Source organism: Heterocephalus glaber, unplaced genomic scaffold (assembly GCF_053883595.1).
Source record: "Heterocephalus glaber isolate CG9 unplaced genomic scaffold, H.glaber_assembly_v1.0 deba00000942, whole genome shotgun sequence".
NCBI classification, from domain to species: Eukaryota; Metazoa; Chordata; class Mammalia; order Rodentia; family Bathyergidae; genus Heterocephalus; species Heterocephalus glaber.
Genome location: NW_028258174.1, coordinates 4,768,122 through 4,786,369, shown reverse-complemented (window position 1 = coordinate 4,786,369; position 18,248 = coordinate 4,768,122). Strand labels below are relative to the sequence as shown.

Sequence of the window (18,248 nt, the reverse complement as noted above, 5' to 3'; positions counted from 1 at the left end):
GGCTCAGCTTATGGACCCCAGCATATGACTTCACTTCCTTGGCAACAGGTCCAAAGAGAACTCGGAACAGTCTAGCAACGGCCGCCTAACAGTCACTTGGCTGGAGAGAGTCAGCAGCGAACATGCTGTGCTGCTTTCCCAGGCCTCCAGGCCGCAGCCTCAGGACCCAGCCCAGGGAAAGCACTTGGGAGCGAGGGAGAAGATGGATCACTGGGTCCAGACGCTCCAGGCCACCGGCCAGGAACCTTCCTGCCCTCATGGGCAGCCCAGGGCAGGTCTCACCAGACCCAACGACCACTGGCCCTGAGATGAGAGGGAGCCCAGGGCAGGTCTCCCTGGGCCTGGCCACCACACACTCAGAGCCACTGAGTCCAGGACAGGACCATTTAGGATTGGCCACCTCTGTGAGTCCCCTGCAAGACTCCCACCCTTCTTCCTCAGTGTCTGAGTGGTGGGGGTGTGATAGGGGACCCAGTATGAGTGAAGTTCCTCCTGGGCAGGAACTGGTGCCGGGAGGCTGGGAGCCCGGGGTCCTGTCACATGGCCCCCCATGGCAGGGCTGGCAGGAGGAGAAGGGCAGTGCCCACTGATGATCCACAGCTGGCAGAGCCATCTCCTGTCCTCGTGGGGCAGAAGCCTGTGACAGAGCTGTCTGTGTTTTGAGAGCACAAGGTTATCTGGGGCAGAAACCTCACAAACTGTGGTGAGGCAGAGCCTCGTGCTTCCTGCCAGCTGCGGGCACTGTCCCAACAGAGCTGCACACAGGACATCAGTCTGGAGCTGGTCACTGGGGCCTGTGTGCCCTGTGCTGGGACAGACACCGGGGCCCATGACAACAACAGGTTCCTGATCAGGCACAGGGTATGTGTGTGAGCAGAAGGGGTTCTGTACTGAGTCCACAGGACGACAGAGAGGACCCTTGGGGGACAGATAATACCTTCATTATCTCCATGCAGGGCTCGGTAAACAGGGGGCCAGGGTCCTGGTGCCGAAGGAATCCATTTGTAGAGCTCGTGCCAGCTCCACCTGCAGCTGCCTCCCCAGCTCTGACACCACAGCCAGAGGCAGCGCCAGGAACCCCTTCTCCACCAGCTGCACAGCTGGGGATCCTGGTGGTTGCACGGCGGGCATCAGCTCCTGAGCTCCAGAAGGGGCAAGCTCCTGCCCCACCCCTGCCATTCCCCTCCATTACTCTTGGTCATGTTTTGGCATATATTTTTGCTCTTATTTTCTGGATTTATGTAAATAATAGAATTATTTTTTAAATAAAAGATTTTGGTTTTGTTCTAAATAATCAGCTTGGTGGCATGAAGTGCCTTCTCAGTGCTGTGCCCCTGTCACCACTGTCCAGTTCCAGAGCATTTTCCTCAGTGCTGTACCCGTAAGTGGTTCCTCCCCTCTCCCCTGCTGCTATTCCCGGGCCACCACTCATGTTAGGACCCCGTCATTTACCTAGTCTACATAACTCACAGTACTGCAATCCCTGTTCTCTTTGGCCACAGAATCGTGGCAGGGACTGATGAATCTTGTTTTCTGTAGAAGGGAAAATCCTAGATAGATCCTATCCAATTTTCATTCACCTGTTCAGTAAGTCATCCAGGTGTTGTTGTCCACCAAGAAATATTTATTGCAGTGAAATAATCTAATATAAATGAAGGATGAGAGAAAGGACATAGCCACTGTCATCCCACCAGGAACAGTGACTTTGCCCTAAGGTGCTCCCCCTTCCTGTCTTCATCTTAGAGTTCATTCAGGTCTTCGCTGTTGTGTGGGGGAGTGTGTCAGGCCACAGCTCTTTTGTCATCCCATTTACACACTGGGAACATGTGGACACAAAGAGTTCACTGCCCTACTGAACTCTGCAATTTGAGTGAGAATTTCCAAGGCAACGTGAGTTCAAAAGGCACTGGCAGTGAGGGACAATGCAGCCTTTTAACCTGGATCTGAACTGCAGGGGACTTCAGCCCAGGAGCTGGGGACAGACTGCTGCATCTATTAAGAAGCTACCTGAGCACGCAACGAACTCGGCTGCCTTCGAGTCCCACTCAGGTGGCCATGACTCCAGTCTCCCAGCAAAAAAGAGGAATAGAGGTGGGGATGTTGCAGGCCTCAGAATGGAGAGCAGGGGCTGGGCAGCCCAGGTGGACGGAGCCACCTTAGGGCTCTGAGGAAGGCCCGTGTGGGGAGCTGGTGGGTGGGCCTGAGCTGGCCCAGGGCTCTGGGGATCAATTCTCCCTGGGGAGTGTGTGGTTCATGAGGTCAGTTCCCAGGAGGAGCCAGCCTGGCTTCCCCGTCAGGCCAGCAAGCACTAGACGCTGTCCTGAAGACTCTCAGGGGACCTGGATCCTCCTCAGCACTATGCAGGTGGATCTTGTCACACTCTCAGGCAATCCCAGGGAGGCCAGGTGCTTAGGAAGCACAGAGGAGGGAAAGTGAGACCTTGTCCCAATCCCTCCGTCCCAGCTGGCCTGTGGCTTTGGGGACTTACATGGCTCATCAGAAAAAGAGGCCATGAAGACCCCTCGGTGACTAGCTGCTTTTTGGGCCTGGGTGTCCCTGACCATGAGTATTATGGGTGCAGAGTTATGAGGAGTGTGGCCCCTCTCAGCCCACTGTGCAGAGCCCACCCTGCAGCTCCGTGTGCAGCCTGTGAGTCTCCAGAGGCATGTGTGTCTCTGCGCTGTACTCAGATCTCTGTGAGGCCTGAGGGGCATCCTAAGGGGCCCCTCTGTGTCTGCCTGACAGCTCAGCACCTCTGCCTTAGGCCTCCCTTGTTGCCTGCTTTGGTGAAGCACACAGCCATCTAGAGGACGGGGGACCCAGGTTCCACTGCACACAGAATCGACTGTCAAAGCCCTTCCCATGCACGCCCCAGACAACTACCACAGATTCCCTCCCAAGACGCCACCTCAGGGGGTCACAGCAGCACATTCTGCCCTAATCCATTTGTTAATCAGGTATTTAATATGCCTGAATGTCTGAGCCCCGACCCTCTTGACATTCTACCTCTGAAGGGGAGGGTAAATTAGGTTTGTCATCCTGATCCCCTCATGGAGAGGAGCTGGTAAGTGGGGCGCTTCACTTTTGTCTTTCTTTCCCCGTTATCCTTTAGGGATGTTTTAGGATTACTTCCCTTACATACACACCAGTCTACATGCCCTTTGTGCCACACCACTTTTGGGATAGAGCACCATGAATGTGAGATTACTAGGCTGCATAATGCACAGGTTTTCTATCAATATTTTCAGTTATCCTAGGAGGCAATCCCAGTTTTATCCTAGATGCATTGATTTATAAAATGCATTTCAGATGTTGTGTTACTTTTTCTCTGGTTGCTGAGGTGAAATATCTGACACCCAAAGTTAAAGGGGAAAGAACTTATTTAGCTCAGTTTGTAGACGTTCCAGCCCATAATTGGCTGGCTCTAAGGCAGAATGGCACGAGGCAGAAGGGCATTACTGAGGAGAGACAGTTCTTGGCAGGCGGGAGACAGCAAAAGCAGCAAGCAACAAGAGATAAGACCACAGTTCTTTCTGTCCCTTATATCTTACTCAGGCTACCCACATTTACACTTTTCATCTTAGCACTGTGCAGTGAATCAATCCTAGCATCACATCCTTGCTGCCAGCAGCAGAAACTCTAGATTCAGCTACCTTTGAAAATTCTCCACGTATGACTGCATGAGAGTTTCGATGGGCATCTACACACAAACCATAATGGGCCACATATCCTTCTCCCAGTCTCAAGACCAAGCTTTGTTTTCAATAACTGCAAGCTAAAATGCAAATGTCAAGGAACAGCTGAAGGAATAAACAAACTGTAGTAACCCTGGCAATGGGATTCTACATAGCAAACCATGGTAGCAGATTATGGATTGATCTCAAAATAATTATGTTTGGTGAAAGAAGTGAGAGAAGTCACACTGAAAACTGTTCTTATATGTATTTTTAGAAAATACCAACACATGTACATGACACAGATCAGGCCAGTCTTGTCTACGCACGACAGGCAGGGTGGGGAAACTTTCGAGGCCATAATAAGGACACACAGAATCTTTTCTTTTAAGCGATCATTTCTGCAAAGTTTCATGAGTGAGAACCATTCTGCCAAGATGACTGTTCCTTGCAAAATGCTACAAAAACTTAATTTTACAAACAGTTACTATTTTGACGAAAATTCCACTCATAAGTAGCCGCCAGTACTTCACTGCCTAGAAAATTGCAGGCTATGATTTCACAGTGCTGTGCAACTTTGCAAGACTCTAGGAACTTGGTTGGTGGTCCTGCACCCAGTCCTGTGTGGGAAGAAGCCCAGAGCCAGACATGGAGGAAGCGAATGTTGATGCGGCTTCAGGAAAGGGATCATGGCTTCCTGAAGCCCTTGCTTCCAGGCCATCAGCTGTCAAATGACTCAAGTCATTTAAACTTAGGTGTAAAATGGGGCTAATAATTGCGTTCCACTCCCAAGAGGCTCTTTTGAAAACCATTGTCTTATCTGATCTTGAAAAGAGCTTGATAAACTCTTTTTAAAAATGGAGTAGTAGATATGCATGCTGTCCTGGGCTACACATATGGACCTGACAGCAAGGCCCATGACAGGGAAGTATTTCCTGCAGAGCTGTTTGCTTTTCACATAATGAAGGGGTGGGTGGAGACTTTCTTTCCAATAACGTTCTAAATGGTAATGTTTGCCTTTTCCTGGGACATTTCTGTGTGTGTGTGTGTGTGTGTGTGTGTGTGTGTGTGTGCAGCTGAAACTGAGTTTAATATTTGATGGACTACCTACCAATAATATTCACTCAGAAAATAGGCATCTATCTCCTATGATGTGTTCCAGAAGCTGTGGGAAATATATAGAACCAGACCTGCCTCTCTGGGAGCTTGTTACATTACAGAAGGGTGGATTATGGAAACAGTGAAAGCTTTCCAAAGGAGATTACTGGGTTTGCTCAGTTTTGCTGAAGATCATCTGGCTTGCTCACGTGCTCTTTGGTTCTGGCTGATAGCTACAAGTTTTTTTGTTCTGGATGTAAGATTGAAACTTTGATTCTACAAAAGAAGAGTCTTTAGGACAATAGATTTACAGATTTATGGGTTCTTCTCTTTTGTCCTTCTTGTGGAGGCATACAAAGAGATCTAAGACAAAGTCTCTGTTCTGTGTGGTACTCAGATTTTAAAATGTTTTACTTTAGATTTCAAACCTATTGAGTGGTTCTCATTAGTTAATATCCTAACTGAAGTGGAGCTTTCTACTTTAGTTTTGTCAAAAATAAAATCATATAAAAATTTAAAATGTAAATTTATTGTGCATACAAAAAAACACTTCGTGATCTGGGAGACCTCAAACCAAGTGGTCAGAAATGAAATCAATTGAAATGAAAACGTAAATATTGCATGATTTCTCTTGTATGAGAAATATAAAGTATAAAGAGCAAAATAAAAGACAATAGGAAACAGGGAGATAGATCTTTTGTAAATAGGAAGAGGACCAAGAGATGCAGGGATCGGGAGGAAGAGGAAGGGAAGGAGAAATAAAAAGAATTAAGGTGTGCTATGTACATGTCCCAACTCCTCTTGATGAATGCAATCATTATGTACTGCAAACATGTAGTAATAAAGATTTAAAAATGAAAATGAGAAAACAGAAAGTGCCAAGAATGATAGGATAAGTGTGTTCAAAGTAAAAGGGAGTATTCTGAGTGGCTTAATGGCAGTATATCTTTTACTGTAGTGTTGTCATTCCTAAAAAAAAAAAGGAGCTTGCTTTATGGCACTATTATAAAGCACAGAGGGGGAAGTATCTTTTTTCTGTGATTGGCTTCATACATTAACTTTCTTTTTAGGGCCAACAAAGCTGTTTAAGCTGATCGGTCTGCAGCTGATGGTTTCATTTCACTAAATCGTGCTAACAAATGGTGCTAATGAGATTGATCTGGGAAATCTTGGTTATAGGCAGTCAGTCTGGAGGAGTATCTAGCTAAAATATGGCCTCCGTTTTATTTGTCATGAACTTTTTCTGAGTTTGAAGTTACGGTTATAAAATTTCCCCCTAATTCTGCTAATCAGAAGAAACCAAAGATCAGAAATAAAGTTATCTGTTACTTTACTTACTTTTTCTCAAGATGCCTACCTTCCAGGTACCATGCTGTGTCAGAAAGCTTGGCTTTTGTGACAGTAAATGCCAGGTACATTATGTGAACCCTGCTTCACTTTTTCATAGGAAGTGCTCCTCCTTGCTTCAGTGTCTAAAAATGGTAGGGCTCAGTGCCTCTCTGATAGTTCCCCAAAGTGAGGAGAGTGCTGATGGCTCCTTTGGGGCGGTGGCATTGGGGCCCCAGGTCTCATCAAGGCCCCTTTGCTCAGTGATAGGTGTGATAGACATCGGTGCATTCACCCTTGTGACCATTGAGTCAGATATAGTGGGAAGAAGAATTGTTCCAGCCTTCTCTCTTTTCCCTACTGCACTGATCTGTGGTGTGATGACGGTGATTCCCCTGGGTGAGTTATTTTATGTTTTATTTAAGGAATGACTGGTTAGGTTGGGATAGTTTTATGGGAAGACTTTTAGGTCTTCCCAGTAAGTATGAAGACCAATTCAGATATATGGACAGAGCAGGTAGATAATATTTAAAAATGTGTTTTCTTTTAAAAAAATCTTTCTTTTTTATGTAAGCAGTATGTGTTCATTGTAGAAAGTTTAAGGAAAAAAGAAATGTAGACAATAAAGGGCATGATGTCACTTTCCAAAGATGGCCTTGGTTGTGTTCTATAAATATACTAATCTTGTGTGCGGAAAGTTGATCATATGCTCCTATGCTTTTCATCATATGAACATTCACTCATTCTATTCATTCAACAAGATTTAACCCTCATCTGTTATTAGCCAGGTACTGGCGACACACAGTGAATCCAGTCTATAAATGTGATTAAGAAAAACAAAACAGGATGAGGGATGGAGACTGACTTGGGGTCCATGTGGAATATGTGAGTCGGGGGGTGTGTATAGTATTTTATTTAGGGTGGTCAGGGGTGCTCTGCCTGTCAGAGATAGCGACATGGGTTGGGAAACCTGGGTGAAGGAGGGAACCATTGGGACATCTGAAGAACGTAATCAGTCCTATCAGCTAAATATTCAGGTTGTTCTAACTTAAATACTCCTTCTTTTGTATTGTGGCTGGTCAGTCATTTCCAAATGTAATATACTTAAATCCCCCAAAGACTCTTTTTTAAATATTGAGGCTTGAACCCAGGGGTGTCTTAGTGAACTATACCCCTAGCTTTTTTTTTGCCATACTGGAGTTGAAACTCAGGACCTTGCACTTGGGAGGCGAGGCAGGTGGCACCACTGAGCTAAATCCCTGGCCCTAAAAAAATTTTTTTTTAACTTTAAGATAGGCCTTTCTAAGTTGCCTAGGCTGAGCTGCAACTTGTGATCTTTCTGCCTCAGCCTTCCAGAGTGCTGGAGGAGCTGCTTTTTTTTTTTTTTTTTTTTTAAATGCAATTTCTTAGTGAGAAACATGCCATAAACTACTGAAGCAACTTTCCTGCTCCTACATTGGCACACTATACCACCAAGAATAGCACTTGCATCCAGGAGTGCTTTCCCACTCCCCTAAGAAAAAAGTTCTCAGAGATTTTATTTTAATTCTCAATTTGGAAAATATGACTTCTATAACAACATAGTTTATGTAACTTTCTCCAGCAACTATATAGTACGTGATTTGTTTCTTTTTCTCTCACTGCTTGTAGAATTTTATTCTTCTGTTGGATCTCTGGAACCCTAATTATTATATGCCTATGTGTAGATTTTTTTTGATCAAGGCTAGCTGGAGTCCTATATGCCTCACTTATCTGTATGTCAAGTTCTTTTCCTCTCCTTGGGAAGTTTTCTGCCATCACTTCTGTGAACAGTTTTTTTTATGCCATCTGCACTCTCTCCTCTTTCTTCATTGACTCCAATCAGTCTTATGCTATTCTTCTTTGCATCATCCAGCAGCTGCTGGATTGATTTCTCGTGTTCCCTTACAATTTTAAAGCAATTTTTCTTTTCCTCCTCACTAATTGCAATCTTATCTTCTATATCTGAAATTCTATCCACACATTGGTTCATACTGCTGCACAGACTTTCAGTGGAATTTTTAATCTCTTGGAAATCTGTTTGCATCTGTTTTATGGATTCCATTTGTTTCTTACGTTGGGAATCCATCATGTTCCTCAGATCCTCTAATTTTTTTATCTGTGTCCTCTCTAGATTTATTAATCTTGTCTTGCACCATGAGCACAATCTCTGCTGTTATCTGAGTAATTATTTCTGATTTCATTTTTCCCAGATCCTCTTTTGTTGCCAGTTCAGAGAGTCCAGGTGATTGAGTATCAGATTGTTCCATCTCATTTCCCTTTGGGGTTGCTGTAGGTGATCTGGAAGTCTGTTTTTGAGGCTTGTTTATGTGTCTTCTCATTTCCATGGGGGGGGCGGGGGGTGCTTCTGGCACCTGTGCGGCTCACCTTCTCTGCCCTAGGAGTGTGGGATGGTGGCGGGGGAGCTTCCTTCTGGGTGCTGGGACAGGCTCACCTTCTCTGAGCAATTGTATAGTTATTAAACAATAGCATATCAATGTTTACAGCAATACATTTTAAGTTTTGTCTGTTGTTTGAAATTTAATTTAAGCTAGTGAGTGACTTCTTTTCATTTTCTTATGAGGGTTGAAAACTAAATGTTTTGGGCAGGGGATTTAGCTCAGTGGTTTCGCCACCTGCTGCACAAATGCAAGGACCCCAGTTCAATCCCTGGTACCAAAAAAAAAAAAAGAAAGAAAGAAAACTAAATGTTTTATGGCCCTGAAATTTCTACATGATTAATATACAATTAATATGAATAAAGCTACTCAGAAGAAGGGTGTCTCTGCCAGTTTGAGAGAACTTATTCCACACCTTTTAAGAGGTAATTTGGGCCTGGGTTAGTTGAGTTGATGGCAACTACATTTGGGATTTACGGGAACCCTAGAACCTTCACATTTAAAGTAAGGGGAAGACAGGAGAGGGGCTGATGGAGAGTTCCAGAGAGAGACCACTAACCCATAACCATAAATCTCGTCTTCAGTAAAATTCCTCACCTAGTGGTAAGTCAACATACTACAAAATATTTTTTAAAATCACACTGACTGGGGCCTGTGATGTAGCTCAGTGATATAGCACTTGCCTATCTGGGTCTTGATCCCCAACACTCAGGATAAAAATCACACTAATTTATGCAATAGATACCATCTGCAGTAGTAATTAAGGTGACACTTTGATAGAAGCATCCCAAATCTCATTGTCTTAATCCAGTATATGTTTATTCCTTGCTCATAGAAAGTTCATATGGGTGTTTCCGGGTGGAGTGAGGAGGGAGTGTTGGCTCCATAGAGAGTTATGCAAGGAGCGGGCTGACTGAGTACACCATTCTTAACACATGAACCCAGGGTCAAGGTCTTACCTCCAGCTAGCAGATGGCTGGGGGCTGGCAGGGAAGAGTTTGGAATATGGAAGGTCTTTGTTGGCTACCCCCGCAGTGTAACTCATTTACCTGAAACTGAGTGGAAGACACTGACTGAGAGGTTGAGGAAAATAAAAGCCCCCCAAAGCCTATACTAACAATTCGGTTATCACCTTCAAACTATCTTCTGGAGATAATTTATAAGCTAGGGATGGCTGCCACAAAGGGCACAATTTGTTTTTATGGCCTCTTGCTCCCTTCTGTGGGATCAGTTCCAGAAGGAGACCTGCATACCCAGCAGGGTTGGGGTGGTCACATCCCAAAGCCCTCTTCCCATGGGCTTTTCTCATTTCACAGCTGAAACCCTCCAAGGTTGGAGAGTCCATAATAAAACTGTCCCTTAAATTCCAAAAAGGTGGAAAGCTTTTGCACACTGTGAGTAAAATTTCCAGTAAATGTTCAAATAGAAAAAATAAAACTCTTCATTGTTTTGAAACATACTGAAGAAATTAGCCAGTTTTAAGTAATAATTTTAATGAGTTTATGTTTTCATCTTTAAAGGAAACTTACTTTTGATGGTCCACTTTGCAACCCCCCCCCCCCCGAATTACCAGGATTAGACTGCGGTGAAACCTATGGTCATCAAAATTGTGATCTAGGCAGCATTTGGCCGGCTTTACCTTTGTGTAGCAGACATGTATACATGTATCCAACCATTATAAGGTAAGGTTAATAGTTTTCTGTGTTTTCCTGTTACTTTTTGCTTGCATGCCATTTCACTATATTTGGCCTTTAAATATGAACACTTTACTTCTGTAGAAGATACCTGGAACTCTGAGATACAGGGAAATTCCACAGTGATGCTAGTTCTGAGCCTGAGGCTTTTCCTATATTTCATTTGAACTGTATTAAGGAAATTATTCTGAAATGGCATTTTATTATCCTAATAAAGGCTGGCCTGGAACTTGGGATCCTCTTGCCCCAGCCTCCTAAGTAGCTGGAATTATAGGCCTATACCACCATGCTCAGCTTCTCTTGACTTCTTATATGAACACAAGTCCTAGTGCATTAGGGCCCCTTCTCTAGGAATAGGCCATGCCACACACTTGCCTGGGCAGGAAAGCTCTGTGTGTACGAGAATGGGTAAATACACTTGTCCTCCCGATGGAGAGATACATGGATGGATGGAGGAATGGATGGGGCAGGTAGATAAATATAAATCTAAGATTATTACATGGTCAGGGATACAGTTTAGATTACAGTGATGGCGAACCTTTTAGAGCTTTCACTGGTAACAAATGGCTGGTTGCGGTACACATGCCATAGGTTCACCACCACTGGTTTAGAAGAAGAATAGCTGCCCATGCAACTGTCAATTAGCCCAGATGTCTGAGTATAGAAGTGAGTTTCTCTTTTCTCCCTGCCCTCCCCGCACTCCCAGGTCACCCAGAGTGCTCAGAGGGGAGAGCAATCTAATAAATACAACTTCCTTAATCCTCCAAACATTTCTGCTGAGGTCGGTACTGTAGCCTCCAGTTTGCAGATTGTGGAACTGAGACTCAGACAGGATTAGGTGTTGGCCAAAAGCACATGTCTAGTCAGTGACTGATCTGAACTCAGATCTACATCTTTTTGTCTTTTCTGACATTCGGTGAAATAGACAAGAATTTTCATGGGTAACAGTGCTTAATATTAGCAAGGAGTAAATCACTATCAGGTGAGATTTAGACGTGGAGTAGGGGAAGGTATTTTGAGGAAGGGCTCTCTGGGCCCCTTTCTCGACCATGAAAGTGACAGTCCTGTATAGACATACAGTAGCAGACAGGCAGAATAACACTAGCACTTAAAAGAGGACACTAGGGGAGACACTTTGCTAACACAACCGTGTGAAGTTGTGTATACTTCAGCTGAGGCCATGGCTCCTGCTCCCTTGTGCAGCAACCCAGGCAGGAGTGCACTCTGAACGTCAGGGTTCACAGCACTGCCTTGGCACAGGAGGCTTTTTGGGGAACGGGGGTGAATTCTGGCCCAGCCAGGAGAAACTGCAGGTTTCCCCAGTTTCAAACCCAGACTGGGTAAGATCTACCCAATGCCTGACTCTCAAGTCATAGGTGCTGAATGATTGTATATTTATATGCAAAAAGGTCATACTCCAGCAAGTAATATTGTTATGTATTATAATTACAGTTATGATGGTGTTTTTAAGCCCATTTTGTTCGTTTGGCTGTTTCTTTAAAACAACAGGTGCATATCTTGAAAAAAGTCCAACATATGAATATTTAATAAGTGTACTTTTGACAAATTCTATGGATTTTCCGAATACCATAACACTGCATGCAAAACTTTGCATATGTTGATTTCTTTCTTAGAAAAATGTTGTGCTTTTTTATCAATTACTTGTAAATATAAAACATGAAAACATGAACTTGCTGTAACTTACAGAGGGGCACATGAACAGCTGTCTTTTCTTACAAACAGATATACTAGAATTTTCTTCAAATTACCTGCAAAGAAAAGCACATTAAGATATCGCTCTACTTTAAAAAATTGAAATGGAATAGTCCACAATATTTTGTTTTCCCAAATTCACATTCATTACCCTAAACAAATTCTTATTCTTGGAGACTCACCTTATCCTCAATATTAAGCTGGATCTTTATGCACATGGAACTCATTTACTTAGTGAATCAAAAAAGGTTTATCATTTTTTTCCCCGAGTTGTTTTGAATTATCTGCAAGTTTGTTTACACCCATGTTTCACAGAATGTAGGTATAAGTCATGGGTGATTCCTAAATAAAGTTACTTTTGAGGTTAAGTTTTTTTTCCCATTAACTTTATTGGTACAATTTAGGTATAAAATACAGTTACATTCATCATTGGGATCTTGTACCATTACATGAGTATCTTGGTTCTTATTTTTTTCCCCTTCCCCTGCCCTCCCTTCACCCCCTCCACCCTTCCCTATTTGCAAAGAACTTGTTTCCACTTTTTCCTCTTCTCATATTTTTTCCTTTCCTTTTTTTCCCTTCCCTTACCCCTCCCAATTCCCCTGCTCTTTTAGACCTTTTCTTCCTGTTACACAATATCAGTTATACATTTTTTAAATTACAATATTAAGATCTAGGAGACATTACCACAGATTTTACAGAATTTAAAAGGATATAGAAAGCATATTACAAAAATCTTTTTTGAAATAAATTTGACAACTTCTAAGAAGTGACTTGGAAGACAAATTAATGAAAGTAACTCTGGAGGAAATATAAAATTTGAATGTCACCTATTAAAGAAAGTATATTCCTAGCTTGAAAACCTACCTATATGACAACAGCAGGCTCATAAACATTTTAACTGATAAATTTTATCAAACAATTAAAGCAGAAAAAAGAAGGAACACTTCTCCCCTCATTTTAGGAAATCAACACTGTGCTAATCCTAAAACTGGATAAAGATAATAGAAGAAAAAAGTATGAATATAGATAGAAATTTGTTTAAGAAAACAAACTATTAGAAGTCAGATCTGGCAGGATGTAGAAAGTGGTTTTGTTATAGGGATGGCAGTGTTGGTTCAGCATTGGAAGATCCACCCCCAAAAGTCATCATTTTAACAGAGGAAAGGAAAAAGCCATGTGATCCTGTCACTAGTTGGAGAAAAAGTATTGGACTAAATTCTACAGCTGTTCATGGTAAAAGCTATCAGGAGACTAGAAGTAGAACAGAACCTTCTCAACAGATTAAAGACATGTACTCCATACTTCCAGCGAGAATGCCTTATATAAATGGAGAAGATACAATGCTTTCTCCTTAAGGTGGGGAACAGGGCAGATATGCTTACTCTTTATCTGTCCATTAAACTTTGAAACCTAGTCCCCACCAAAATAGTCTGGCAATAAAATGACACAATTAGGATAGGATTGGCATGGCAGAAGCAAAATCTTTCTATGTAGATGAAATGATCATCTACAGAGAAAATACTAAGAAATCTCTAGGAGCCCCTAGAACTTGTACTTGAATTTAGCAGGATTAGAAAACACAAGGTATATATAAAAGTTCAGGTCTGTGTATACTTGCTATAAATGAAGAATTGGCTATTGAAATTTAAAAGTTATGTAGGAGTACAAAGGACCTAGAAAAGTTAAAAACAAAAACAAAAACAGTGCTGGAAGACATTTAGTATCTAATTTTAAGATTTCTTCTAAAGCTACAGTAATCAAGGCAGGGTTGGTGTAAGGAAAGACATATAGATCATTGGAATAAAACAGAGAATCTAGAAATAAAACCACACATATATGGTCCACTGAGTTTTGAAAGATTATTTAACATTAGCATTTTATAGAATATAAACTCAATTCAAGAGCTGAGGAAGAGATAGTGTTTTCAGCAAACGGCACTAGAACACCTGGTATCCTTATATAAAAAATTAAAATTAACATTTTTTCTTTTTTTTTGGTACCGGGGATTGAACTTGGGTCTTTGCGCTTGTGTAGCAGGTGGTGAAACCACTGAACTAAATCCCTGGCCCTTGAGGTTAAGTTTTGCTATCTGTCCTCATTCTTGGAGGGTGGAAAGGGCTATAGGAAGTAGTTCCATCACCCTCCTCCTCATTTGTGCTTGGTTGTCTTCTGCTCTTGCTGCTGTCTTAATCCTCCTGGTGTTTCAGGTTGCTGGTCATGGGAGGCAGTGGCATTGTGTGCTGTGTGGCCAGCATCATGGTCCCGTACCCCACGGAGCTCACCAGAGTCTGGATCCCCACACCACAGGTCTTCAGCAGCTCATAGAACCTTGCTGAGGTAGCAGAGACCAGAGTCGCCAGTTGCTTTCTATATTAATTTATTGGAAGCCAGTTTATCATTTAATAAGGGAAGTTTGCAGAAACATGATGAGTAGCCTGCTCACTGTTGTAAGTAGGATCATGGCAGCTGTTTATTGTCCACCAGTTGCCTTCCACCACTGCTGAGCTTTCACTACTCTGCCTGTCAGAAAAGGGCCTGTCAGTACCCTCAGCACAAAGCCAACACTGCAGTAGAGTGAGCTCTGCTCCATCACCACCTCAGCCCTTGCCTCCACCTCCCACTTTGGCTTGCTGATCTAGGCAGATTCTGGTGGCTGCCTGCTCCCCCAGCAATCCTGTGGTACTTTGTGGATGGGTTGAGGGATCAATGGTTTTCAGCTGACCTGAAACCTAAGGGGCTTGGGGGACAAGTGTTCCTTCTGAGTCCTTTAGTTTCTGGAGGTGTAAGCTATTTGCCTGGATAGGGAGAATGACAGCAGCCATACTCAGGTATCACTTTGCCTAATGGAAGGCCTGAGAGGCTGGGAAGGTGGGTTATAGCTGGGCTTGGTGTGACCCTTCTAGTCGGGAGGAGGTGGGAGCCAAGGAGGGGCAGAGGCATAGGTGGTGGGGGGTGCTGCTGCCATTCCTGGCAATGACTGGGGAGTCCCTCAGCCTGAGGCCTCTCTCTCCTCCCCCAAGCTGCCTCTCCAGAGTTTCCTCGCTGTGTCCTCTCTGTCTCCTTCAGTGCCTCCTCTTTTTCTGATTGCCCCTGAAGTGACTCATTCTCCAAGATTTCATGAGACCCTCCCATGGCTCCTACACAGCCTCAGTCCTCACCTTGCTTCCAGGCTGTAGACACCTGTTCCCTCGACTTCCTACTTACTTGCTCTGCATGTCTTACAATACATTCAATATTTTCCCAGTGGGATTGGCCAGCAACTTAAAGTTCCTCCTCCTGCTTCCTATTTTGAGTCGAGGATAAGCTAATGGCCTCAAGCATAACATTACTGCATTAGGGGTTTTTTTGGGTTTTTTTGGGTTTTTTTCTTTTCTTACCAATTTTCATCCTTTTACTGAGGAAGAAAAAATATTTTAATATTTTGTTGTATAAGGAATAGTGCCTAAGGCAGGTACTTACAATCCTGGCCTTGGACCCACACACACGTGTTTATAAAGCTATAGGACAGTGAGGTTGGAATTGAAAAGAAAGAGAGTAGAAGACAATAGAAAATTGGAAGGAAGCAGGGGGATGCAGAAAGAATGACAGTAGCCACACGTGTGCCAGTCAAATGCTTTTAGTCCCTGTGGCAAATCAGAAAGATGCCAACCAAGCCTACACCGGCTGGTGACCCTGCCATGGATGCAGGAGAAATACTCAATACTAAGGGAATAGGTGATAACAAAACTTTGAGCCACAGCTACCATGGGACGATCCCGAGGGGAGAGGGTGAGTACCAGATTTTGCTATTTGTGTCACAGGAGCTAGAAAAACCCAACCTCTGCCCCTGGGGAGGCAAACCTACATTCCACCCACTTTCTTGCCTTACCATATAGTACATTCCTCTTCTGCAGAACTGAGATCCTGGCTAGATGCTCCACTCCAGGATAAGGCTGGGCTGTCCTGGTTCTCTAGACTGCCTCTTTGTGAAGATTGCACTAGGGCAGGTGGATATGGTGAGAATTATAAAGATTTTTTAAAATAAAATGAAACCCAGAGAAAATGTCAAAGCTGCCACCACGTAGCAACAGCAACCAATTCTTACACTTCTCTTTCCTGCTCAGTAATCCCCCTCCAGAAGGTCACATAATTGGAACAGCTTTCCTCCCTGCAAAGTCTGCTGGCTCCTGATTGTAACCTGGATAGTGGGGAGTGTCCACCTTCAGCCACTTTGTCCAACAGGGCCACCTTAGGTCTCCTTGAGGACATTTATCTTGGCACAGATCTTAAGGGCGGGGCCCAGTTTGATGTTCATGGCACTCATAAGATGTTCTTCTTTAAGTAATAAAAGAGCCTGTCCATCAATCTCCTGGGAACGGAACTCCTCTGCGATCTCTTGGCAGCCTTGGAGAGAAGCAATGAACTCGTACACCTCCTCTACACTCCAACGGCTTGGGTTACTGGACGGGAACACAGGGTTTATGCCATGTAATTCAGGTGTTGGGGGTGCGGTAATGGTGTTCCCCAGGTCACGGTCTCCATGCCCAGCTCATCCTGACAATGGCCCAGGAGACGTAGGGGACAGTGCTTCGTCATAGCTGGAATTATCTGAACCCCAGCTGGAGTCCTCTTGGCCTGGTGCTGCTTGCCCTGGATCTTGGCTTGGGCGATGTCAGAGGAGCTGCGGCGGGGTCCACACCTACGAACTCGAGCATAGTTGGCTTCTTGGAACTCTTTCATTTTTTTCCTCTTGAGCTGGAACTGGTGGCTGCAGCTCACATTGTACCTCTTAGCACAAGTCATGGAGCAGAACCTCTTAGAGCCTTGGAACTGCTCTGCAGGGGTGTACTTCCCACAGTACTCGCACTTCAGGAGGTTTGCCTTCTTATCCAAATCGCCAGGACTGTCCCCTCCCAGGGAGCCACTTGACTGACTTCACTCAACCCCGCTGGGAGGCCAGTCTGTAGTGGCTTCTCAGACTCCTTTAGTAACTGAGAGCAACCCACCGGGAAAGGTTCTGCTCCTTCCTGGATGACGAAGCCCTCGATGATGTGCGTGAGAATCTGAGGCTTCACAATGGCCTGCGGGGGTTTTGAGTCTCCCACCTGTCTGGACACCATGGCCAGTGATGGAGGTGGAGCTCCTGGGACCGGGGCCAGGGCTATGAGCTCACTGCTGGGGGTGTTGGCATTCACACTGGTCCCTGGGTCAGCTTTCTCCGCAAAACTGCTCTTCTCCTCCATGACCTTTGGGCTCTCTGCAGCTGGAGACGCCTTGGCAGGAAGCACTGAAGCCAAGGTGGAGACCTCGTCTCTCTCCTCCTCAGACTCAGCTTTGCGTTTCACAGCCAGCATCTGGGGCTCAGCCGGCAGGTGTACAGACTGCATGTAGAAGGCAGCAGGGACCTGGGCAACCACAGGTGAAGATGTGGTGGCCGCACCCTTTACCACATGTGCTGTCCCCGGCACAGGAGCAAGGGTCATCCCGGGGGCCAACACAGGAGGACATTCTTGCAGTGTGCCGGGAGCCTGAGACGAAGGCGAGGAGGAGCCCAGGTGGGCCTGGCCCGGCTGCACTGGACTTGGCATCCCCTGGGAAGCAGGGGCAGCAGCTGCCAGCTGTGCCAAGCCCAGAGCCTGCGCCTGGGCCGTACCTGGCTGCCAGGTACCCACCACTTGCACAGGGATATGGGGAGGCAGCTGCTGGGTAGCAGACATCTTCATAGCCCCTGACTGAGGAGGTTTGATAGGTGCTACGGGTGGCTTGGACTGGATGGGGATGGGCAGCTTGGGGGTTGAGTCCGGTGGAAGAGACAGCGGTGAAGACTGAAGCATGGGTTGAACCACAAGGGTCTGGGCTTGCTGCTGGGACTGGGAAGGTGGGACCTGCTGAGTAGGGGGGACCTGTGGTGGCTGAGGGGCAGTGAGGGTTGTGGCTTGCTGCTGCTGCTGCTGGGCCAAGTGGAGGTGTGTGGCTGTGTGCAGTAGCTGGGACTGACGGTGCTGGAACTGCTGCTGGTGGTGGATGGCAATCTGCTGCTGGATCACCACCTGCTTCTGCTGGAGATGGATCTGCTGCTGCTGCTGGATCAGCGAGTGGGGCTGGATCTGTGTGTACGTGGCTGAGCTAATAAGCGTTTGGCTGGGGGCAGGGGTGGCCGTCCTCGTCAGGTTCATGCCCACGTTCTGACCACTCCCATTCGCATCCGCCTTCTTGGCTGCTGCGCTTTCCACCTCTGTCTGGCTGCCCTGTCTCACAGTCACTGTCTGGGCTGCTGGCAGGGGCGGGACTACTCCTGTGCCCTTCCTGGGACAGCCTGCTCCGCCCATGGCTGAGGAAGGCAA

The 18,248-nt window shown here is 45.2% G+C and overlaps 1 pseudogene; it reads right to left on the bottom strand.

Moving 5' to 3' along the window:
• Nucleotides 1-16,153: 16,153 nt before the first annotated feature.
• Nucleotides 16,154-18,233, bottom strand: LOC110347336 (polyhomeotic-like protein 1 pseudogene; annotated as a pseudogene).
• Nucleotides 18,234-18,248: the final 15 nt, after the last annotated feature.